Source organism: Hippopotamus amphibius, chromosome X, assembly GCF_030028045.1.
Source record: "Hippopotamus amphibius kiboko isolate mHipAmp2 chromosome X, mHipAmp2.hap2, whole genome shotgun sequence".
NCBI classification, from domain to species: Eukaryota; Metazoa; Chordata; class Mammalia; order Artiodactyla; family Hippopotamidae; genus Hippopotamus; species Hippopotamus amphibius.
The window spans coordinates 34518205-34545148 of NC_080203.1; the positions used below are offsets into that span (position 1 = coordinate 34518205).

General features: G+C 38.6%; 1 long non-coding RNA gene across 1 annotated transcript; it reads left to right on the top strand.

Annotated features, from left to right (window-relative positions):
* On the top strand, nt 1-24121 carry LOC130842154 (uncharacterized). The gene is made up of 3 exons (XR_009050368.1): nt 1-68; nt 19900-19957; nt 23828-24121. It is a non-coding gene; the product is annotated as an uncharacterized LOC130842154 (long non-coding RNA).
* The last annotated feature ends 2823 nt before the right edge of the window (nt 24122-26944 follow it).

Below are 26944 nucleotides of genomic sequence, written 5' to 3' on the forward strand. Positions count from 1 at the left end.
GCAGAAGTTCACATGGCATAGGCTGGCAGCTGAGACACTTTGCCGCTTCGTGGATCAGAGGCTAAGAGGTACAGAACCTTAGATCTCATTCTGTGCAGAATATTTATAGTGTCTTTTTCATCTGAAATATTAGTTGTTCCCTTTCTTTCAGTGACCACGCCCAATTTTAAAAGCCATCGATTGTCTGTTATTTCTCCCCACAAAATTGTAATGACATAATGTGGAACTCTTATAGTAGATGCATTCTCACCATACTAAAAAAAGTAAAGTCTGAGTAAGTTTTCATAGAAGTTAGTTAAATTAAACCTAAACCTGGCATTGATATTTCTTCCAGAATTAGACCCCTGTATTCAGAGAAACAGCAATATCCACTCTGATTCTAATAAGCAGTGTGATTTGGGCACATCACTTGGCTTTTCTAGACCTCAGTTTCCCCATCTTTAAAATGAGGGAATATGAATAGATGAGGTATGATTATACGAATGGGTGTATGGTACGAAATAGCAAAATGACATCCTGATTCTTCTTTTATGAAGATTGGTGAGGAAACTAAGTAAAACTGAGAGCTTTGGGTCAGTCTGGCTTTTGCTTTCAAGTATATAACCTGTGTAAGGATGTTGCTATCCATGATGTGACCCTTGCTTCATCTCAGGCCACTTCCAAACATGGACTATATGTTCAGTCATATAGATCTAACTATACAACACAGATACAATGTGCTCATGAGAGGGGCTTACGCTAAAATTTATGGCTTAGAGGAGCAGAGGAAAATATGGGATCCCTGTGGGCAGGCTCACTCCCAAGAGAAAAAAGAAAGGGACTAGGTTACATATGCCCAGTTTCCACTGGATGGTTTGGCTGGAATGAAGGCGGGGTTAGTTGAGTCCTACTGCCGGGTCCTCTGTGGAAAATCAATAGACGTGGGTTTTCAACAACATGACTTCCGTTTGCCCACTTAACTTTTTGGTTACTAAACACTTCTTTCCAGGTCTGACTGTCTGTATTGTTTAAAGCTATAAATCCCTGTGAGTAAAAGGAACTGTTTGCCAAGCCAGAAGGTAGGAAGAAAGGAAGAGAGCATAAAAATCATTACAGCTTTTTTGTTTCAGGGCCTGCACTGGGTAGGGAGGCTACATTCCAGCAATCTTGCCCTGGAGATAATTTGCATTAGCAACTGGGAGATGATGTAGGGAGATTGGTGGTCACAAAGCAGTTTAGTTGAGTCAGTTCTGAGTCCAAGCTTTTAATATTTTTTCTAGTGAGTCAAGTGGCTGTTTAATCAGTACCTTTTTGTTGGGAATGCATCTAGAACACTGCTGGCTTTGATTATGCTCAGTTCTGGAAGGGATTGCGTAGTTTGACATTCTCAGTTGTCATAATTAGGTATCTACTTGTTAATCACTGTTTCTCTAGCATCATATACAGTACTTGACACACAGTATGTGCTCAATACCTGTCGAATTTGCAAGTCAGGAAACTGACTTCTAGGATGATTAGGTACAAGATTGGCCAATAGCAGAACTGGGGCCAAAACCCAGGCCACCAGCCACCCAATCTTTCCACATTTGCTTTCTAGCTAAGTAAACTAAATACAGGGAACAATCTTAGTTTAAAGTAAAGAATCTCACAATATCTTAATGCCTTTTTAAATTATTTGTATATTTTTAAACTCTCATAAGTGTGGTGGCTTAGAATGCAAGCCATAGTTTAGATATGGGCAGAGATCCAATGATAATGCTTGTAACTTCTGCCTGATGGTTAGGACTACAATTCTGGAAGCAGGTTGTCTAGGTGCAAATATGGGCTTAGCCACTGAACCAGTCTTGTGACCTCGTTCAAGTTACTTAAACATTCTGACCGAATTTCCTCATCTGTAAAATGGAAGAATAGCACCTACCTCAAAATGTTGATGGAAGGATTAAAATAATAAACACATGTAAAGTGTCTAGAACCATGTACGGTACATGATAAATATAAGTTATTATTGTTCTTATTGTTGTTGATAATTCAATCTATAGGACTTTGGCAACTTCACATTTATTTATTCTTCTTGTCTATTTGATGTGTGAGAAGTAAAATGATGTAAGTGAGCTTCTTCAGACTCAATTTTGACTAAAAGGTTAGGAGATGATACTTCAGTACTCAGATTACAGGATTCCATTCACCAGCCAAGGCATATCAAGCAGCCTCTCATTAGATTATCTGTATGAATCTGGTCTTGGAAAGTGAGACATAATAGCTACAGCTTGTCCAACTGATAAAAATCCCATGTCTTATGTCTTCTTCATTACTGACCGAAACTCAAAAAGGGGAAGGAGATTCACAACCCCTCCTTTTGGTTTGGCGTTTGAGACAGCGGATTTCTGTGACAGTAAACCACACCCAAAGGTGAGAAGTGCTGAAGTAATTCTGGCAGGTTCTCCATGTCAAACCTTAAATGAAAATTTAGCTTTCCTTTGCCTGAACTAGTAGATAGAAAAAAGTGAGGAAATTCTCAGAGATGGAAAAATTACACTGGGGTTTAAGACACATGCTTCTAAAGCAATGGGAAATACCTAAAATTAGGATCAAGAGGAGCCATGTTGTATTTACCCGTCTGACTCTGATATCTGAATGAATGAAGGCTAAATGTAAGGAATCTCCAGTCAACCTCATCTTTTTCATGACAGGTCTCACAGATTCTCAGAAAGGCTTTGAAATAATACTACATGTGGTTTTCACAACTGGAATGTAGGAAACAGGGTTTTTACACTTAGGAATTTGTTCCACTTAGAAATCCCTTGAGTGCATGTAAATTTCAACACCTGATCCTGCTGCTACGTCAGCACTGTGTTGAGAAGGAATAACTTCCTGAAAGGAGGTATGGCTCACTTCTCATATTCTTATAGCTATGACAAAGTTTCCTGCTCGGGCCTAGCTATTCTTCTCTGAACTGAAAACAGAAACTTCTCAGAGGATGACCAGACAAGGGGATAACGCACTTTACTAATATCATCATTGCCCTTTAAAAGAAATGAAGCAACCATGACTGTGAAATGTTATACCTTTTCCAAAGCAACTGTTCTAGGCTCCACTCTCCAAGAGTCTTATTCTAAGCAGTCATGGAGTCTACCAAGTCTTGGGGCAAGAACATCTGACAGAAGAACATGGTTCAAGTCTTAATTCTTCTATTTACTGGATGTTTGACCTTAAGCAGATAATTTGTTTCATTTTCTGCCCTACTTGCCTAGAAATGAAAGAGTTGTCTTGGATCATTGCTAAGGTCCTTTCTAGTCCATTATAAAATGATTGATTGCTACTAAACCATTGTAACTACATCCCTGGGTGTCTAAAATTTTACAAAGGACATTAAGATAAAGTCTTCGGATCTCTGTGCTAGACTGTGGGGGAAGATATTTGGTTGTAATCGTACCTCATTAGCACCTATCAAATCACTGCATCTAAAAAGCTATTTAAATGGAGAGGCAATACAGTGTAATGGAAAGCACACACATGGGATTTAGAGTTAGATGACCTGGTTTTGGATCTTGGCTCATTCATTTAGCATCTCTTAATTTTTATAAAGGATCAACAACAACAATAATAATAATACTTGAAAATATAATTTGCTAAGGCATAAAACAGCAGGGAGATAGCTGCTTCTATTTATGATGGAGTGACTAGTACCAAACATGCCCTTCTGCTATTTAAAAAACTGCTTTAAGGTATTGAACAATAGGCAGTGCAGGACTTTGATCACTAAGAAAAGGAAAACACACAAGGTGAGCCCCAAATTCATGTCATTTCCCTGCTTTGGGACAATTTTGAGAATAAGACACAGGGAAATAAACAACAAGCAAATCAGAACAGTCTTGCTGAGCTGAGGGAACAGATACTGGAGTTCAGGGAAGGATAGAAAGAGGAGGGAGCTGTGCAGTAGGGTTCACAGGTAACTCTATTATTGGGGTTCTCATAAGTTATTGGCTAAGGGTTGGGCTATACAGGTGCAGGGCAGAACTGAGCAAGACCTAGCAGCAAGAAGCTGTTATGGGGTTGACAGTAGAACAGAGATTCTAGAGGTTGCACAGTGCTCGAAAACATTGTAATTCCACTACAACCAGAGTGGAAAGACATCACTAAAATCTCCAGCATTCAGCTAAGACAACAGAAAGGACATGCATTAGGAAAAGGACCATGTTATAGGATAAAGGCTACTCTAGACCCACCCTAACAAAACCTTATCACCAAGCCCCCACAAAAGCAAGGGGAACTTCCAGCAAAGTAGAGAGCATACATAATTGATTCCTTACAATACGTCATCTAAAATGTCTAGCAACACATTCAAAACTGTTTTCAACAGGCAAAGAAGAAAATTTGCTCCTAAATCAAGGAAAAAGCAATCAATATAAAGCAACCCCAAGATGGCCCAGATTTTGGAATTAACAGATAAGAATTTTAAAGCTGCTGTTAAAAATATATTCAAAGATACAAAGGAAAATATGGTTTGACTAAAAGAACAGTTTGAATATGGAAACAGAATCAGCCTCATCAGAGAAATGAAAACAATGTAGAAGAACCGCATTAAAATTCTAGAAATATAAAGTATCTGAAATGAAACAATTCATTAAAAGAGCTTAAAAGCAAACTGGAGTTAGCAGAAGAAGGGATCTGTGAGTTTGAAGACAAATTCATAGTAATTACCCAATCTAAAAAACAGAGAGAAAAATATTGAAAAACAATTAAGTGCCTCAAAGCTCTCTATACATGTAATTGGATCCCCAAAGGCAAAGGAGAGTGAGAGAATGGGGCAGAAGGATTTTTTTGAAGAAACAATGTTCAAATTTTATTAAATTTGGTGAAAAAAACAACCTGCATATCCAGGAGCTCAGCAAACCTAGCAGGCTATTTATAATGAAATCATACTCGGGCACATCTTAGTTAAATAGCTAAAAATCAAAGATAGAAATTCTTAAAAGCAGCTGGAGAATAATGATATACTGCAACAAGGGAATAGCAACATGATATGAGGTCAATTTATAGTAAAACTAATTGTTTCTATATACTAACAATAAACAATTAGAAAAATAAGTTCTATAAGTAATTCCATTTAATATGTATAAAAATACTTAAGGATAAAATTTCCAAGATATGTACTAGACCTGTATGCTGAAAACTATAAATCATTTCTGAAAGAAAGTTCAATATATATAAAGTTTTATATATATATATGTACACATCTGACTAAGTACTGGCATCTAGAATATACAAAGGACTCTTCCAACTCAATATTAAGAAGACAAGCAACCTAATAAAAGAAAGGGATGCAAAAGATTTTGAACACTTTACAAGAAAGATATATGGAAAACCAACGAGCTCATGAAAAGATGCTCAACATCTTTAGTCTTCAAGGAAATGTAAATTAAAGCCAAGACAAGATCAAACAAATGCCCATTAGAATAGCTAAAGTTTAAAAGAGTGACAATATTAGGTGTTGGTGAGAATGTGAAGAAATTGGAACTCTCGTATGTTGTAGATAGGAATGTAAAACAATACACCTCTTTGAAAAACAGTTTTTTCCATTTCTTATCAGTTTAAATGTACATCCAGCCTGTGACCCCAGCAATTCCATATTCAGGTATTTTGTGTGTCACCACAAACATATTTTCATTTGTTCAATTGTTCATGGCAGTTTCATTTATAATAGCTAAAAAACTGGAAGCAACCCAAAGTTGATCAACAGATAAATTGCAGTATATTCTGCAAAGAAATATAAATTAGAAAGCAATAAAAAATGAACAATAAATTTAAATGAATAGAAATTTTAAAATGAGCAAATTACTAATGTATGGAATAGCATGGATGAATTTCCAAACACCAGATTAAAGAAAGTAACACCATATGATTTCACGTATATGAAGTTCTAGAAAAGGGTAAACTATTTTATAGAGATAGAAACAGATTAGTGGCTGTCACAAGGTAGGGGCTAAAATGAGAATTTTGATTTCAAAGGGGTAGGAAAGAACTTTCTGGGATGATGTTCCATTTTACATCGCAAGAGGAATGATGTTACTCAGGTGTATACATTTGTCAAAAGTAATTGAACTGTACATTTTAAATGGGTGCATTTTATTTGATGTAAATTCTACCTCAATAAAGTTGATTTAAAAATGAAAGAGCATTCTAGGTTTGAGAAATATGTACTCTCCTCTCTCTTCCCTGGAACACCATGAGCACATTTTCAGACTTTAAAGTGATAGCTTTATTTGTAAACAAATATCAGTTTTTACCTTGATGCCAAAGATGAAGTAGTATTGCCCTCGAGGTTCTTGATGGATGGGGTGAATATGTGTCAGTAAGAAAAGGAGCAAAGGATACTAAGGAAACAGGGAGAAAAAAAAATGGAGCTGGACAAGGTAGTAAAGATTTGAAGAGGGAATTTATGCATTCCAGACAAGATCATGGACCTGGAAAAGGTTATGCCAGCAAATGATTCATCAAGATTCTCTGAGAGTGTGACTAGGTGGAAGATCAGGAAGAAGTGGCCTGCACTGATGCAGAGACCTTGCTACAGAATGCCTTGAATGTCTGGAGCCATCTGACAAAATGTGTGCTCAGTAACTGGCCCTGAAGCCAGGTGAATTTGTATAAACCCTTTAAATAGGTACCTGAAGTACAAGAATCCCTTAGTCAATACCTGTGTATCTCTCCTTGAGGTAATTCATGATAACTTTGCTAACTCAGGACTTGAGGTGAATCCCACTGACATCTCTGACCTAGTGAGGAGAGGGCTGCTGTTTGAACATAAATATTTTTTGTTCAGAAACAAAAAACAGCAGAATCCCTTCCCTTCTTGACCACTGGCTCCTGCTTTGACCCAATGTAAATTACAAACCTCCAGCCTAAACAAATAAAAAGCCAGTCACCCTCTGATGATTCCAGCTGATTTATCATATCTTGCAAAGGACACTTTCTCTTCCGTCTCAGATCTCTGCTGCACTCTCTGGTAAATTCCTTATTCTCAACGCCTACATGAGATAAAAAAAAAAAGACAGCAAAATCCTATTGGCCACTTATCAACTATTTCTTTATAGTGTCTCCAGGGATCTTGGAAGGGGTATTGAAACATGATGGGGAAAGAGACTGAAATGTCTGATTCAAGTGAGGTTTGGGGATTTTCTGGCTTTCTATTACACTCAAACTCCCTGGCCCCTATTTCTACATACAATTGGCAGTTTTACTGAATGAGTTTTTTGTTTTCCCAAATAACTAGGGTTGATATTTGATAACATAGCAACAAGGGCATTGTAAGCCATGGGAAAGACATCAGATAAAGATAAGCTGTCCTGGGTTCAAAATCTGACTCTGCCACTTTGCCATTCATACTAGCTGTGTGACCTAAAATAAGTCAGTTAATGTCTCTGAATCTCAGTTTTGTCACCTCTAATATGGGGATAATAATACTTAGCTCAAAGGGTTCTTATGATGGCTAAATGAAGTAATATGAAATGCACGAAACAGTATCTATCATAGGGTAAGCACTTGGCATTGTGAGCTATTGTTATTTATTGTGAGTTCTTACCCTTCTTGACCTCTTGGAAATGTTTGATCCTATTATCCTCTTTTATCTTATCCTATCCACTCTCTTCCTGAAATTCCAGACTCCCCTCTCTCATTTAAATCATTTATCGCAATGCCTTGCACATAAATAAGCCTTCAATAAATGGCACTTATTACTAAATATTATTATTAAATTGGATTTCTGAACATGTAGTACAAAACTGACATTAGGATGTCAGTGGCTTAGAGACACCTCATCTGACCATGTTTTTTCAAGTGAGAATTTGGGAATCTCAAAGATTTCTTTGAAGACCAGGGTCTTTGCCCAAAAGTGGATTTTCTCTGTGCTTGGACTGCATAACTCTGTTTGAGCTTTGGTGGATGGTCAGGAAGAGAAGGGTTCTATCCTTGCTTTTTATCTCAGAGCAAGTTTCCAGTTAATCCCTGTTGATCTTTCTTGTGACTCATATTATCTCTTGGCTGACATCTTATTCTTTGCTTACCTAATCATGTTTTGACCTGCTCCTTCACTCTCCAGGGTAGCCCTCCACAGCTTATTCTTTTTTTTTTTTTTTTTTAAGGAGGATTTTTTTTTATTTTTATTTTTTTTGGGGGTACACCAGGTTCAATCAACTGTTTTTATACACATATCCCCATATTCCCTCCCTTCCCTGACGCCCCCCCCCCTCGAGTCCCCCTCACCCTCCCTGCCCCAGTCCTCCAAGGCATCTTCCATCCTCGAGTTGGACTCCCTTTGTTATACAACAACTTCCCACTGACTATTTTACAGTTGGTAGTATATATATGTCTGTGCTACTCTCTCGCTTCTTCTCAGTTTCCCCTTCACCCCCTGCCCCCTCCCATACCTCGAGTTCTCCAGTCCATTCTCTGTATCTGCTTCCTTGTTCTTGTCACTAAGTTCATCAGTACCATTTTTAGATTCCATATATGTGAGTTAGCATACAATATTTGTCCTTCTCTTTCTGACTTACTTCACTCTGGATGACAGATTGTAGTTCTATCCACCTCATTACATATAGCTCCATCTCATCCCTTTTGATAGCTGAGTAATATTCCATTGTATATATATGCCACATCTTCTGTATCCATTCATTTGTTGATGGGCATTTAGGTTGCTTCCATGTCCTGGCTATTGTAAAGAGTGCTGCAATAAACATTATGGTACAAGTTTCTTTTGGGATTATGGTTTTCTTTGGGTATATGCCCAGGAGTGGGATGACTGGATCATATGGTAGTTCTATTTGTAGTTTTTTAAGGAACCTCCAAATTGTTTTCCATAGTGGCTGTACCAACTTACATTCCCACCAACAGTGCAGGAGAGTTCCCTTTTCTCCAGACCCTCTCCAACATTTGTGGTTTCCAGACTTTGTGATGATGGCCATTCTGATTGGTGTGAGGTGATACCTCATTGTGGCTTTGACTTGCATTTCTCTGATGATGAGTGATGTTGAGCATCTTTTCATGTGTTTGTTGGCCATCTGTATGTCTTCTTTGTAGAAATGTCTATTTAGGTCTTCTGCCCATTTGTGGATTGGGTTATTTGCTTTTTTGGTATGAAGCACAGCTTATTCTTAACATCTGTCTTCTTCCCCAGCAACAGATACAACTCTCTCTACGTCAAATGATACTTTTCATCCCTTCTAAGTTGCCCTTATCTAACATCTTTCCTGTCCAAATCCTACTATACGCACGCAGTTCAAGACTCTTGCAGATTCTGGATGATGCTAGAGATTGTGACAGATGAAATGTTTAAGAATGTTCTTGTCCACAAAAAGTTTATGGTTTCTTTAGGGAAATGGGACAAATATGAAAAATGAATTTCATAGACAAGAACTGATTCAGCATCTTCTGTGTACAGGATACATTACCGCGCCCCCGAGATAAGAGTAGTCTAGGAGCCCTGGTTGCCTACTCTCCTGGTGAGGAGACAGAATGGACATAGCAACAAAAGCCAAGCAGCATCACTTACATAGTGCCAAATGCAGAGAAGTATTAAAATGAATCAGAGGGTAGGAACTATCACCAAGAGTGACTGGTCAGAGAATACTTCTTGGAGGAAGTGGAACCTGACTTAAACTCGAAGGAGGGTATAGTTCAGGGAAATGGCAAAGAGAGGAGGGCGTGTGGGGCATTCCAGACTGGGGAGCAGCGAGCACAAAGGCGTGGTGTCAAGAATGTTGTGGGTTGTTTGGAGACAATGAGTGCTCTGTGGAGCAGCAGCTGAGAGGTAAGATTCTACGTGGTCTTGAATGCAAACCTAAGGAGCTTATATTTGATCCTATATTTGATCCTGTCTTTAACAGAGCCCCAGGGCTTCCCCGAAGAGATCGCATCGAAACAGAGAGACTTCAAGTTGAAATAGGTGGGGAAAAGGGAAGGTGGTGAGTGGGGAGCTAAGGAGGATCTAGGGCCTTCATTTCCATTTCCGATTTTTTTCTGTGTGATATAGTGAGGGGTCATGTAAGATTTTATTTTGAAGAAAGTCTTCTGCTGCTTAAAAAAATTAAAAATCCGTGCTGTAGATAATAAAAACCGTTAAAGAGTTTTCAGCATAGAATATTAGAATTAGTACCCTGCAAAGTTTCTCTCATCCAGTATATAATCAAAGCAGGAATCCTACTTAAATAGCCCTGCCAAGTCTTTCCTTAAAAATTGTCCTGTGACAAGAAAAACACAACTTTACATTCCACTATTGTATACCTCTAACTCAGGAGACCTTAATGTGGAATCCACACATCCCTTAGAGGTACCATGAACTTTGATGGGAGAAAATACATGTTTTTCCTAATCTCTAACTGAAATTTACCATTTCCTCTATTATTAATGTAGGCAACAAACCCTAGCAGTGTTGTCAGTAACCAAAAAACATAGATATTTTCAACCCACTTTAAAATCATTGCAGATATCTTCAATTTTTTAAAAGATTTTAATAATCATATTTCAATATAATTTGTTTCCTGTGTAATCTTATGCGTTTTACTTTATGCACTTAAAGGCATTCTTTCAAGAAGAGTTCTTAGGCTTTTCCAGATTTGTAAAGGGGTCTAAGGCACAAAATAATGTAATAAAACTCTGTGTTATGTTTATGAAGCTGTTTTCTGTTGATCCAGAGTTTTCCTTCCCCTAACATCTTCCCATTGTTCCCACATTTCCCCTCTACAGCCACAAAGAATAAGCCTATTGCTACTTCCATGTGACAGTCTATCAACTATTTGAAGGCAGTTATCACGTGTCAATAGACTTTTCTTCTCAAGCTAATCATCTCACATTTCTTCATCTGTCCCTCAAAAGATATGCCACTGAGTACCTTCATCATTCTGACCAGCTTCCACAACATCCTCCACAGGACCCGTCTTCCTCGTGTCTTCCTCTTGAAACATGGTGGTTGCACCTGAGCAAATATCCAGAAAGGGAAGTTTTAAAGACAGGACTTGGAGTCTGTCTCAACAGTCTCCGTACTTCCTGTTCCCTAAGTTATAATAACCTGAGTCTAGGGACTGAGATATAACCAAATATGGTCATTTACTCTGCCCGCTTATGAACACCCTGGAACCCAGGAGAGGTAGATCTACTCAAGACAGGATACTAAAGTGGTTCAACGGGGCTATACAGGTCTGTGTTCCTATCGTATTTCTTCTGCATATTAGCTGGATGACTTTGGGAAAATCATTTTATCTCTGAAACTCAGTTTTCTCGTCTGTAAAATGAATGAAATATTAGTGCTTATTCCATACATTTGTGTTGATTAAATGAGGTAATGCATATAAAGTGTTTAGCACAGTGTCTGGTACATGCTTGCTAACTTCGATCAAAATAAGATAAGCATTACCATCCTGCTTATCTCATCTGGGCCTTGGGCACCGCCTTTGACTCTGCATTTCACCAGGGTTTCACTTCCTCTCTCTGGATCCACAATTTAAATGTGTTCCTCACCAAGTCTCAGTCTTCTCAGTGCAGAGCTTGGAAAAGACCCAGCCTCCTCCTCAGAGGCTCACTCTCTCTTGAATACCTACAGAATTTTAATAAACAAACCATTAAGACTGAAAATGATTTCTAAGGTTTATGTGGTGATGTGCTCCCAGTGGTTATCAGCCTTAAGAAATTAGAGCTATGTTCCAAATAATTAACTTCCTCTTATTTTGTCAGCATAAAATCACACTTTCAAATCTACTTATTATACTGATTTATCAGTTTACCTCTCACTTCCTTGACATAGAGTCCTGGGAAAGTTATCAGAAGGACAATAGAGGAAGAGGCAGGAGAACATCTCTTTTATTTTCAGCCTTTAATGATGACAAGTGTCCTAAATTCCAATTCCACCATATAAAGTGGTACACACCTTCATTTGCTTTAAAGTTTCCTTCATACTTAATCGGATATTTTCTTGTTACAGGGTCCCAGGGTTTGCATGGAAATCCTGTTTTCCATGGGTTTGTCCTCACAGGACTTTGATTATTTCCACATACAGGGTTTGCTCTTCCAAACAGAACAGCCAGAATCATTTTATTCTCTCCTCAGGTTGCATATTTTCTCCAATGCTGACACAGTGCTGAGGGCATCCCCCATGTTGGGTAAAATGTTTAATAGCTCCGATAATTAATCAACCAAAAATTGAATGTCCCCTCTGAGCTAAGGCTTAGTTAGGTGTTGAGGTGAGGGTGGCGTGGGAATGGCATGGGTGAAAGAAAGCCCCTAACCTCCAAAATGCTGACAGCTTCATTAGGGAAAGAAAGAAGGCAAATATGAAAAATAATATACATATTATAGGCAGTTTCCTTTCCAACTTGAATTATCTTTCCGTGGATTTTCTCTTCAAGTCCTAAACATAAGTTAAATTCTAATGAAAGCGAGTATACGTCCATCCTTTTCCATCTAGGTTCTTTGTGCTCTCTACCTCTCTTTCATCCTCTCGCCCTCCTTCTCTCTCCCTCTCTCTCCCTCTCGCTCTTGCTCTCACTCACACTCACACTTTTGCTCTCACTCTCTCTCTTCCTCCTAATCTCAACTCACCCAAAGAACAGGTAGCTCTGATATATCTTAAAATAAAAATCTATGGAGCTCTTCCCTCCAAATTCTTCTCATTCCCTTACCACTCCTATTGAAACACATATCCCCCTTACTGTGTAAACCTCAGTGAGCTAGTTGGAAGAAAGCAAATTGCAGGATTTAAAATTTTACCGCTATATTTTAGGAGCTATTTGTCTATTTAAATAGCCTTATTAATTCAAACAAATGAATCTGATACTTTTGGAGAAGACTTATTGGAGTCTTTCAAATCCCATTATCAAGGGACTTCCTCCTCTGGTAGGACGATTCCAATTCCCTCTTCGAGGTTGTGTCTTACTTGAGGATTATTAGCCTGGCTATGTCTAGTCTTCCATATGGGGTTGCATCATTAACTACGATGTAAGATTGAGCTAACCTAGGCATTTATCTATAAAACTTTGGACCCATTAGATGCTAAATAAATGGCTGTTAGATGTAGAATAAATGACATGAGCTATGGCATATGAACAAAATAAGCCTTTAGCAAATACAACAAACAGTGTACATTAAGCAGAACATTGAAGGAGGGGGAGTCTTTAAAGTTGTATGTTACCCAGTAAGGTTCAGGAGACATTTGGAATGTCTCTTCCAGTCACCCAAGGATGGACTCTTGAAGAAGGTAGGCCTCTCAGGAGCTGCAGACTTAAAGACTGAAGAGCCCTGGGAACATTCCAGGCATATGGTACAGCTTGGGAAGAAGGCTCAAGGGTGAAAATAACATATTTGAGTTTGAAAAAAAAAAAAAAAAAAAAAAAAGAAGCATTTTGCCAAACATGTTTTTCCCCTCAGTGTTCAAAGTAAAAAAAAGGAAATGCAATCCATATGGTTTGGACTCATTTATGCTCAATTATGAAGAGCTTCAAGACATTTTCTAACCCCTTAAGTTTTCAGGCCCTTTTTCTCCCTGAAGAACAGGAAGTCTTAATTTTCCTAGCTTAAGGGAACTTGAAAACGAAACGATTTATGTTGAACTTAAATATGAGTTCATGAGTTTAAATTCAGACAAACTTGGTATAATCTGATGTCCAAACTGTTGCCAGTGATGTTTTTTCTACTCAGAACCCTCAGTGTGATATCTTTCAGAACAATTCTGATTTGATTTCTGTCTTTAAATGGAGGAGAACATACTTTGAAATAAGAAAATACAGGGGGTTCAGAATTTATAACTGGGTTACTGATGGCTTCAGCCCAGTTGTACGTCTGAATAAATTGCCTCCATATGCTAACATAGCCTTATTCTTTTTCATTTCTTACATTTGCAAGGAAAAAAAAATCTCAGAATATATTAGTAAACAAGCATACCATTTGATTTTTAAACGTTATGTAATCACTTTGATCCAAGAGAACTTTCACACAGAACTAGCATTTTTACTGACTTTCCTCTGACATGCCCCAATTTAAAATTTTTATTCTGTTCATAACTAAGAATTGCCTTATGTATTGAAATACATAGTTAATTATTTGCGCTGTAGAGAATATGAAGGATACTAATTTAAGAAGGTAATAAAGAAGGAAAGGTCAATCAAAGTGGAGATTCAGACCAGTAATGGGACCACAGAGATAATATTTACTTTGTTTTGGTTTTGCCATAATACTCAACTTAGATGTTGAGCTTCAGCTATACCATTCCACCCTGCCCTTCAACCTGATCCCTAAAGAGACATTCAGCATTCTAATTTGCTCTTGCATCTCTTCAATTTCCATATTTCCATGACTCCTCCCATGACTCTTCCCAGTGTGGAATCTGTAGTTAACACCAAGTTAACCAACCTAGGGAAGTTGTGACCACAGGAAATATGGTGGCCTATTCCTTTTGTGTAAAACAACTATTGTCAAAGCTATACTTTCATATTTTTCACTGGCTTCTCAGTCATTCCCGTGTTCAAATAAAGATCTTTAATTTAATCTTAAATTCCAAGTCCCTTGAATTGGTATGGTCCAACTGTTCCAAAACAGACCACTTTTCCCCTTTCCCACAAGAGCAGATGGGTCCAACAGTTCTGTCTGGTATCATTCCACCTATCTCGAAATAGACAGGATGCTTAGATGTAGGTCTCCTGACACCCAAATACTCTCTATCAACTGCCACAGTACACCATGACTGTTATCTGCTTACATTGGCTGAAGGGACTGTTTTCTTAGAATAATAGTGCTGCCTTTTTAGTGAGCCTGGGGTTTGGGGAGGGGGAGCTGGCTGCAGTAGAGTCTGGTTGTGATCAAAAAGAGAACAACCAGTATTCAAAGAAGGGTAACTAGATTGATGACTTTTTACTTTACCAAGGTGAGTTGTAATATCTGATTTGAATAGAAGCACATAAAGCATTGTTACAACATAATTTAATTCGTTTAATCTTAGGAACAACCCTTTGAGGTGGGTCCTGTTTTTATCTCCAGTTTAACAATGAGGAAATGGAAGCTCAGAGATGTTCAGACACCTGCGCAAGGTTGCGTGGTTGGTAAGGTATAAATATGGGAATCAAGCCCAGGTCTCTGACTCCAAGTCCAGTGTCCTTTGTTTTATTATACAACATATCTGCAACGAAAATTTGTTCCAGGTGTTCTGAGGGATGACACAGTGAAAAGAGTGGCTTTATTCTTATTTAAGTGTAAGGTTTTCCTTTCTTTAGTGAAATAGTCCACTTTTTTAGGCTTTTCACATTTTTGAAGCAAATACTTTCCAAGAGTTGTATGTTTATCTCATCACTTAGTTGTGGGTAGAATTTAGCTTAAAAAGATCAAGTTGCCTAAGAGAAAAATAAATGAGTGGCACCAACCACAATTCCTGAAGATCTTTATTGAATATGCCATTTTAATAGTTCTTACAGTGTATCTCCATGAGAAATAAACTAGAAAAAGAAATGCACAAGGGGACATTTGGAACCTCATATCTTGCTCTCTCTCTCCTTTTTTTTTGGCTGCATTGGATCTTCGTTGCTGCACGCGGGCTTTCTCTAGTTGTGACGAGTGGGGGTTACTGTTCTTTGCGGTACGTGGGCTTCTCAGTGCAGTGGTTTATCTTGTTGCAGAGGGGGGCTCTAGGCTCGCGGGCTTCAATAGCTGCGGCGTGCGGGCTCAGTAGTTGTGGCTCGTGGGCTCTAGAGCGCAGGCCCAGTAGTTGTGGTGCACGGGCTTAGTTGCTCTGCGGCATGTAGGATCTTCCCGGACCAGGGCTTGAACCCATGTCCCCTGCATTGGCAAGCGGCTTCTTAAGCACTGCACCACCAGGGAAGTCCTCATATCTCTTTCTTTCAGCTCCCAGATCTGCAGAACACCACCCTCCTGCTTGGCCCCAGTGGAGCCCCTGAAGGGAGGGAAGGGGCAAAGACTTCAGACAGGATTCTCAAGAGTGATCTAGTTCAACCCATTCTTTTAAAATAGATGAGGGAGTGTGGTGTAATGATTAAAATACAGGCTCTACGATCAGCTCCAAGTTTAAGTCCAGTGTCCAGCAGTTCCAAGTTACACAGCCTTGAACAAGTTATTTAAACTCTCTGAGCTGTAGTTTCTTCATCTACAGAATATTGATAATAATAGTAAATACTTTATAGGATATTTGTGAGTATTAAATAAGATAATATGTGTATGTATGTGTGTGTGTGATTATATATATGATGAAATAAAGTGGTCATGATTGACCTTAGAGACAGAGCCAACAATTACCCAGGCATCTCCTGTTATAAGTGATTGGTATAGGAGAAGGCCTAGAGGAAATAATACACTTAGGGGAAAAAATTGAAGGTATAAAGCAAAGGAAAGGAGCTTTCTTTGATTCTGCATTGCTGAGGGTGTTATTCCAATCTGCTGTTTATTTACAGAAACTTGAATTAAAAAGAAACTTGACGGCACATTTATATTCACCTTTTCTCAAGAAAGGGCCACACCTAACCCAGCCCAGAAGCCTGGGGATAGTTGAACAACTGGTTGTTTTGCTGCAACTCCGAGGTCAGCCTAGTTCAGAAAGAGCCCTTTAAGTTAGGAAATATAATAATTATTCATTTAGACAACATTCCTGAATACCTATTACGTGTGTAGCGCTGAGGGTAGTAGGGGTGAGGCAGGAGAGGGTCAGCCATAGTTTCAACATTCAGGAAACTCACATACAGGTTGCAGAGATAGACGTATGAACAGATGTTTATAATGCAATGAGAAAAGTACTACAATGCAGGTATGTGCAAAAGGGAAAATGAATAATAATGGACGGTAAGTTAGGGAAGGATTCACGGAGAAGGTAAGGTTTGAGTTGTCTGACAAGATGGAGAAAAGTTCACCAATTAAATTTCAGAAGAAGGTAGGAAGACAATCCAGGCAGAAGGAGCATATGCAAAGGCACTGTGATCAAACAAACAAACAAACACGGCGCTCTCATTGATCTACAAGTATTTCAGAAAGGTTGGAGCTTAGAGTACAAGAGGGTAGAAGATAGGAGTAGGGAACTGTAGGAGATGAAGCTTGAAGAGCCAGGAAGGAGGCAAATCATGAAGAGTTCTTTTAAAGCATGCCACAGGGGTTCGACATTACCCTCCGGACACTGAAGAGTTTTAAATAGGGGCAGAACATAATCAAATCTGTGTTTTAGATAGATCACTCTGGTTGCAGTGTAGAGAATAGATTGTAAACAGCAGAACACTGAGCCAGGGAAACCAATTAGGAGGATGTTGCAATAATGTAGGTGTGAGGTGATGATGATCCGGACTAAGGCACTAGCAGTGAACTTGTACAAAAGCATAAAGCACTGCCCAGGTGCAAAGCCTTCTTATCTTATCTGAAAGGCAGTAGGGAAGTAGTCTCAAGGAAGCACACCAGTAAAGTCTCAAAGCCATAGGTGTGAATGCAAAGCATATCCGTTTTTTCTAATCCCCCCTAAGTAAACTGAACAAGTAGATTCCTGGGGCCTCAACCTCTTTGGTTTATCAAACATGATTAATAGTGTATTTCTTCCCTAAAGTACACACACTTCAGGTTACAGAACTCAAAAGAAAAACAAGACAGGATTAATGTGGCATTGGTTCTCACTGAACATTTGACACAATGTAAGCTATTGTGTTCAGCGCCTCACCAATATGGCTTACACAGCAGAGCTAAAGGTACAGAGATTTTCACATTCTTCCCTTGGGAAGCTCCTTCCATTCCTACTATTGACATCAAGAGTGAAGGATGCAAAGTGAATCAATCCACCAGCATTTTCTGAACGCCTCCTAGGTACCCAGCCCTACATCAGTACTGGCAGAAGTTAGGGGGTGGATGAGGCTGTGGGTAGAAGGTAGAGAACCATAAGATAGGCCCTTTGCCCTCAAGAAGCTCACATGCTAATTGGGAAGGCATACCTAGTATACAACAAGTACCCCCACAACAAAGGAATGAAAAACTCTATGACATGAACTGGAAGTGTCTTAGTAGCCTAGGGAAGGTTAACCACAGTGTGGGCTGACCAATGCAAAGAAGGCTTCCTGGAGGAGACAGGATGTATGTGAGTTTCAAGGGTGAGTGAGATCTGAATTGGCAATGAAAGGGAGGTTCTACCAAGCAAGGGTGGCGATAGAAGAGGACACACATGGGGGAGGTGACAGTGACAGAATAAAAATAGAGTTTATTTCCTTCAATAATACCTTAGAGCAGGGAAAGTTCTTTCTGGCATCTATTTTGTAGCTTTAAGAGGGACAGGACAAGTGTGGGAGAGAAGAGGTGGGAAAAATGTCTTCTGAAATTTTTCCAAAATGGATTCTGTGATGATTCTCTTCCAGCATTGCTGTTGGTACAAAATTGAGGCGACTTGAAGCCAATAAGAAGTCAGGAAGAAGAGAGAGTCAGAGAGAGAGAGAGAGAAAATCAATTAGCATTTACTGAGTGCCTCTATTTCCATATCTCATCTCACTTTGTCCCCTCCCAGAGCTAAGCTGTGTACACATTGGACTTGCACTCAAAAGAGCTTAGTTCAAGAGTTATCTCTTGCCACTTAAAACCTGTGTAAACATTAATCACAGCTTTTCTGAACCTCAATTTCCTTATATATATAAAAGGCAACAAAACTATCTACCTGACCCAGTCTACAAGATTATCATGAAAATTGCATAATAGATATGAGAGTAGTTTGCAGAGTGTGAACATTACACAAATAAGTATCCTATTGTGTAGTTCTGGAAACTTGATTCTGCCACTTACTACCTGTGCAAACTTCAGAGAGCCACAGCTTTCCTCTGACATTCTCTGCAGGGCTATAAAGATGAGAGAACTTACCAAAACCCAACCATCCACTCATCTGTAAATGTTTATTGATTATCTACTCTTTGTCAAGTGTAAGTTTTAACCAAGGCTTGACAGAGGAGAAAGGATTTGCCTAGGGACCAAAAAGCAGAATGGGAGAGCTCAGCCAGCTATAGTGTATAGGATGAGAAGAACCTGGGCCAAAGATGAAATTCCCATATTTAAGAGGTAGACTGAAATAAAAGAGACTGTAAAGTAGATTGAGAAAAAGGTAGAACACAAAGAAAGAGCAGTATCATGACACTCAAAAAAGGACGGAGTGGTCAAGAGTGTCCAAGGCTATCAAGAGTCAAGATGAGACTTGAAAAATATCCACTGAATTTTGTGACAAGGGGATCATTGGTGACCTTTGCAAGATCCATATTTAGTAGGGTTGGGATGTGAATGGGAATTGAGGAAGCAGAGATTACAGATGGAGAATACTGTTATTCTAGAAATTTTGCTAATAAAAATAGGTAAAGATAGGAAGCAATGGAGAGGGATGTAGGATTCAAGGACATGTTTGTTTGTTTCTTTATTGCTTTATTTTTTTGGGGTCACAGACATTTGAGCACTATATCTTGAAGGGAAATATTGAATGGCAAGAGTAGTTGAAGATATAGGAGAAATAAAAGACAACTGATAGATTGAGGTTCAAAGGATGCAAAGGTATAAGTGAGAATGCAGGAAGCAAGATCCTTTTTTGACAAGGGAAGAGATACCACTTCGCCTGAAGTTGGACAGAAGAAGGTGAAGCTGAGTACAAAATAATTGTTTGTATAGCACCTACCATGTACAAGGACCTTTGCATATACTGTTCCCTCTGCTTGAGATTCTCTTTTCCCCCATCACTAGGCCAGATCCCTGCTCATCATTCAGACTCCATGTCAACTGTCATTTCTGCAAGGAAGTCTTCTTCTACTCCCCAGAGACAAGGCTAGGTCCCCCTGTTGCATGCTATCAAGGCACTGTTTTCTCCTCCCTCACAGGACTTTTGACAGTTTGTAATTGTGCATTCATTAATGTGATCATTTGAATGTCTGTTTCATCTACCAGATTGTAAGCTCCATGAGGAAAGAAGTCAAGCCTCCTTTTGGTCACTTCATTATCTCCAGTAAGTAGCACATAGTGCCTAGTATAGAGTAGGTACCTAATAAACACCTGTTGAATCATCTTAAATGTATACAATTAATTGCACTAGGTGTTGACAAAATAGAAGATCTCTCTTTTGTTTTCTACAAGGGGCAGTTCCTATAAGGGAACTTCGATCTAGCAAAGAAGAGAAGCCATGTACCCAAATGTTATAAGACAGAGATAGCGCTTGGTTTAAATAACACTTCTTCCATAAAGTGGAACACTCATGCTATCCAGAATCAATCACTCTTTCCTCTTCACTTTCATTGCACTTTTCTCATACTGATATTCTAGTACTATCTTTGGTTTACAATTTATTAGCTTAGTTCTTCAGTCTTCCTGTCCATTTTGTACATTCCTCTTCTGTTTAAATCAAGTTAGAGTCAGGCTCAGTTGCTTTCAACTGAGAATCCTAAGACATGTGATAATTTTCCTTAAACATCGAGCCATTTGACTCAGAATCATTTTAAAACTAGGTTTTCTCTGTAGTTGGTTTTTTTTTTTTTATCAAATGCAGTTTTGAAACACATTTGATAAAAATCTTAAAATTTGATCAAGCAAATGGATTTTTTTGCCTTTGTTTCTGTTTATTCAATGGCAGATTCGATTTTTGCTGGATAGTCAGGGAAATGCACTGCTCGGTGTACTTAAAACAGCTGGCTGGCTGGCAGAGTTACAGTGGCTTATGATTATGCTGGTGTCATGACCGATTTGGCTATTTCTTTTCTCTTTTTTTCTAAAATAAAGATACCACTAGATCTAAAAGCACAAAAGCAGCTATACTTTTATGTGCGTTTTTTTTCCTTAGTTCAAATGAGTCATAATTACCTATAAGGGCACAAATTGTAGCATATTTTGAGGCAACTGGGGAAAGCAACAGAGAAGAAGCTGCTAGAAATCTTGAAAAGTCTATCCAAAACCCTGGGATCCAGAAAAGGCATTACCATGCTTCTGAGAAATATTTTAGGGTATTTTGGGAAGCACTGGGCTAGGAATTGGGAATTTGCAACATTTGGCTGGAAGGCCTAAGTGAAACATGGTATTTAGCACCTCCTGTCTTTGGCAAAATCATGACAGAACTTTGTCAATGCCAACAATTTCCTTAGAGTCTTTGAGACAAATTTGGCAGATGTCACAGAGCCGTTTAGTCTGATATGATCTGGTCTGCTGCTTGGAAGACTAGGTCAGCGGTGTCTAGGGTGCAATATTTTCACCAAAATTGCCAGAAAATGGTATAGAACATATATATGATTATAGCTGATAAATTAGAGCTGATAAAGCCACAAATTTTTAATTTCATCGAAGCTATGTAAAAAAATTCCCCATCTTACATTCCATTTTTTAAAAAATTTTATTTATTTATTTATTTATTTATTTATTTTTGGTTGTGTTGGGTCTTGACTGCTGTGCGCGGGACTTCCTCTAGTAGGGGTGAGTGGGGGCTACTCTTCATTGTGGTGTGTGGGCTTCTCATTGCAGTGGCTTCTCTTTTTTTTATAATAAATTTATTTATTTATTTACTGGATTTATTTATTTATTTATTTATTATTGACTGTGTTGGGTCTTTGTTGCTGCACACGGGCTTTCTCTAGTTGCGGCAAGCAGGGGGTACACTTCATTGTGGTGTGTGGGCTCCTCATTGTGGTGGCTTCTCTTGTTGCGGAGCACAGGCTCTAGGTGTGTGGGCTTCAGTAGTTGCAGCACATGGGTTCAACAGTTGTGGCTCACGAGCTCTAGAGCACAGGCTCAATAGTTGTGGCGCACAGGCTTAGTTGCTCCACGGCATGTGGGATCTTCCTGGGGCAGGGCTCGAATTCATGTCCCCTGCATTGGCAGGCAGATTCTTAACCACTGCACCACCTAGGAAGTCCTGCAGTGGCTTCTCTTGTTGTGGAGCATGGGCTCTAGGCTTGCAGGCTTCAGTAGTTGTGGCACACAGGCTCAGTAGTCGTGGTTTTCAGGCTCTAGAGTGCAGGCTCTGTAGCTGTGGCACACGGGCTTAGTTGCTCCGAGGCATGTGGGATCTTCCCGGACCAGGGCTTGAACCCATGTCCCCTGAATTGGCAGGCAGATTCTTTTCTTTATTATTTTTAAGCTCTTTATTGGAGTATAATTGCTTTACACTGTTGTGCCAGTTTCTGCTGTACAACAAAGTGAATCAGCTGTATTTATACATGTGTCCCCATATGCCCTCCCTCCTGTGGCTCCTTCCCACTACCCCTATCCCAGCCCTCTAAGTCATCACCCATCATCCAGTTGATCTCCCTGTGTTATGCAGCAGCTTCCCACTAGATATTTATTTTACATTTGGTAGTGTGTATATGTCAGTGCTACTCTCTCACTTTGTCCCAGCTTCCCGTTCGCCCCCCACCCCATGTCCTCAAGTCTGTTCTCTACATCTGCATCTTTATTCTTGCCCTGTCAGTGGGTTCATCAGTACCATTTTTTTAGATTCCATATATATGAGTTAGCATATGGTATTTGTTTTTCTCTTTCTGACTTACTTCACTCTGTATGACAGACTCTAGGTCCATCCACCTGGCTACAAATAATTCAGTTTCATTCCTTTTTATGCGGCAGGTGGATTTGTAACCACTGTGCCACCAGGGAAGTCCAGAAACATTTCTTTTTAATTTGAGGGTAGTGCCATGGCTGGTAATAAAAGAATATTAACCCATTTAGATTTTCATTATGTCATATTTAATTTACACTTTTTTCTTTGGTAATTAGGAAGAGAGAAGGAAAGATAGATTTGATGGAAAAAGCTATGTTAGTTAGGAACACTTCACCATTTCTGATGTTCCCTTTTTGCAAAATGAACTCAGTCTACTAGGGACCTCTTTCTGAATCCTTTACTTACGCTGCCTGTGAGGAGATGGAAGGACACAGTTGACTGGTAAATTTGCGAAGAATAACAGCATGATTGACTTGAATTTGCCCTTTTCCTCTTGGGAGCAAGCCTCTTGCAGATAATCTCAGTTCTCCTCTGTTATACAGTGTGGTTACATCTGCAGGGGGAGGCCAATCCCTATCGAGTTCTATCTAAGACTGGGTGGGTATGTTTGCCTAATTCTGGGAATCAGTGAGCAGGCCCACTAGGATACTAACTGAATGTCATATAGATCTGAAGTAGCATGCTACATTTTTAACATTTGCTCTTTTAACATGTGTTGCAACATTATATCTACTAATTTTCTCAACATTTATTGGTAGGAAATTGGGATTTGAAATTTGAATGTTCTTCATAAACAACGACTAATGCTAACTCTTCGTTTAGAGAATTATGGGGGGAAAAGCCAAATCAGTGAAACAGCTGAGGAAAGACTGGTATACAAGAAAAATTAATGTTCACAATTTGGAAAGAGTCTGGAATAGCATATGATATCTGGCATCCAAAAACAATTCTCCATCTCATGATTAAAGGAACATTTTTGAACCATAACCAAACACAAATGCAGCATTAAATAGAATTCAGATGGTCACCTTTGAACCTTAAAGAGAGTGAAAGGCAGTGGTTTACTTTTTTTAATTACTGGTAAAATAAAGCAACCAATGGGATGGAAGTGTTTAAACATGTTTCGTGAGTTCTTTAGTATTGTGCATTAAACTAGTTAACAATGACTACCTGGTATTTTACAAAGGCCAAAGGCCAAAATAAGTTCCTAAATCACCATGTTCTGATATTGCCACCAGTGATATACTTGTTTTTATTTCTTGGATTGCAGACTATGAATAGGACCTAATAGGAGTGACTATAAAGTAATATGCTTGCCTCTAATAAACATGTCAGAACAAATATGATCATATTAATATTGTCTCTTTAAAGTATCACTTTGTGTATTTATTTCAGTGATGCTGCCATTCAACAAAGTGTGCTCAGATTCCTCTATTAAACTGATGAATAACCACAGCAGAGGACACAAATCTTAAGTATACAGATCAATTAAATGTATATATGTGTACATCCGTGTAAGCACCACTCAAATCAAGATGTAGAACATTTCAAGAAGCTCAGAAGTCTCCTTTATGCTACCAGTCATTACTCTTCCCCACAAAACACATTGTTCTAAACAGTATCAACATAGATTAGTTTTGACACTTTTTGAACTTTATATAAATAAAGGCATATGTTATATACTCTTGGGTATCTGTCTTTTGCTCAGCATTATGTTTTTAAAGTAATTCATGCTCGGGACTTCCCTGGCACTCCAGTGGTTAAGACCCTGTGCTCCCACTGCAGAGGGCACAGGTTCAATCCCTGATCAGGGGATTAAGATCCTGCATGCTGCGCAGCGTGGCCAAAAAAAAAAAAAAAAAAAGTAAGCCATGTTCCTGTTCTGTTTATTGCTACGTAATATTGTACTATTGTGTGAATATACCACCGTTTATGTACGTATTCTACTACTGAAGGATATTTGGATTATTTCTAATATGGAGCAATTATGAATAACACCACTATGCATGTTATTGCACACATTTTCTTATGGACATAAGTATTCCTTATACAAAAGTGGAATTGTTAGGTTATAGAAAGGTATTTAGCTTTTTAAAAAATACTACCAATCCAAAAGAACTAAAAGCAGTCTTGAACAGGTATTTGTACACCCATGTTCATAGCAACGTTATTCACAAGAGTCAACAGTGGAACTAAATCAAGTGTCCATGGACAGATGAATGAATAAACAAAATGCGGTACATACATACAGTGGGATATTAATCAGCCTTAAAAATAAATTCTGACATGCTACAACATGGATGAAACTTAAGGATATTATGAAAAATGAAAGGAGCTAGTCACAAAAAGACAATGTATAATTCCATTTACGTGAGGTAGCTAGAGTAATCAACTTCATAGAGACAGAAAGTAGAATGTCAGTTGCCAGAGGCTGGGGGCAGAGAGGAATGGGGAGTTGTTGCTTAATGGATGCAGAGTTTCAGTTTTGCAAGATGAAAAGAGTTCTGGAGATGGATGGTGGTGATGGTTGCACAACAATGTGAATGTACTTTATTACCACCGAACTGTACATTTAAAAATGGTTAAAGGAAGAGATTATAGTTGAAAACTTCCCTAACATGGGAAAGGAAATAGCTACCCAAGTCCAGGAAGCACAGAGAGTCCCAGGCAGGAGAAACCCAAGGAGAAACAGGCCAAGACATATACTAGTCAAAATGACAAAAATTAAAGACAGAGAAAAGTTATTAAAAGTAACAAGAGAATAACGACAAATAACATACAAGGGAACTCCCATAAGGTTAACAGCTGATTTCTCAGCAGAAACTCTGCAAGCCAGAAGGGAGTGGCATGATATATTTAAAGTGATGAAAGGGAAGAACCTACAACCAAGAATACGCTACCCAGCAAGGATCTCATTCAGATTCGAGGGAGAAATCAAAAGCTTTACAGACAAGCAACAGCTAAGAGAATTCAGCACCACCAGACCAGCCCTACTACAAATGCTAAAGGAACTTCTCTAAGTGGGAAACATAAGAGAAGAAAAGCACCTACAAAAACATAAACAATTAAGAAAATGGTAATAGGAACATACATATCGATAATTACCTTGAATGTAAATGGACTAAATGCACCAACCAAAAGACACAGACTGGCTGAATGGATACAAAAACAAGACCCATATATATGCTGTCTACAAGAGACCCACTTCAGATGTAGGGACACATACAGACTGAAAGTGAGGGGATGGAAAAAGATATCCCATGCAAATGGAAATCAAAAGAAAGATGGAGTAGCAATACTCAGATAAAATAGACTTTAAAATAAAAAAATGTAGCTAGAGACAAGAAAGGACTCTACATAAAGATCCAGGGATCAATCCAAGAAGAAGAGATAGCAATTATAAATATATATGCACCCAATATAGGAGCACCTCAATACACAAGGCAAATGCTAACAAATATGAAAGAGGAAATTGACAGTAACACAATCATAGTGGGGGACTTTAACACGCCACTTACACCAATGGACAGATCATCCACACAGAAAATTAATAAGGAAACATTAGCTTTAAATGACACAATAAGTCAGCTGGATTTAATAGATAACTATAGGACATTACATCCAAAAACAGCAGATTACACATTCTTCTCAAGTGCACATGGAACATTCTCCAGGACAGATCATATTTTGGGTCATAAATCAAGCCTTGGTAAATTCAAGAAAGTTGAAATCATATCAAGCATCTTTTCCGACCACAACACTATGAGATTAGAAATCAATTACAGGAAAAAAACTGTAAAAAACACAAACACATGGAGGCTAAACAATACACTACTAAATAACCAAGAGATCACTGAAGAAATCAAAGAGGAAATCAAAAAATACCTAGAGACAAATGACAATGAAAACACAACAAACCAAAACCTATGGGATGCAGCAAAGGCAGTTCAAAGAGGGAAGATTATAGCAATACAATCCTACCTCAGGAAACAAGAAAATCCCAAATGAACAATCTAAGCTTACGCCCAAAGAAACTAGAGAAAGAGGAGCAAACAAAACCCCAAGTTAGTAGACAGAGAGAAATCATAAAGATCAGAGCAGAAAAAACTGAAATAGAAAAAAGAAAACAATAGCAAAAATCAATAAAACTAAAAGCTGGTTCTTTGAGAAGATAAATAAAATTGATAAACTTCTAGCAAGACTCATCAAGAAAAAGAGGGAGAGGACTCAAATCAATAAAATGAGAAATGAAACTGGAGAAGTTACAATGGACACCACAGAATTAAAAAGCACCATAGAAGACTACTACAAGCAACTATATGCCAACAAAATGGACAACCTGGATGAAATGGACAGATTCTTAGAAAGGTATAACCTTCCAAGACCGAATCAGGAAGAAATAGAAAATATGAACAGACCAATCACAAGTACGGAAATTGAGGCTGTGATTAAAAATCTCCCAACAAACAAAAGTCCAGGACCAGATGGATTCACAGGTGAATTCTATCAAAC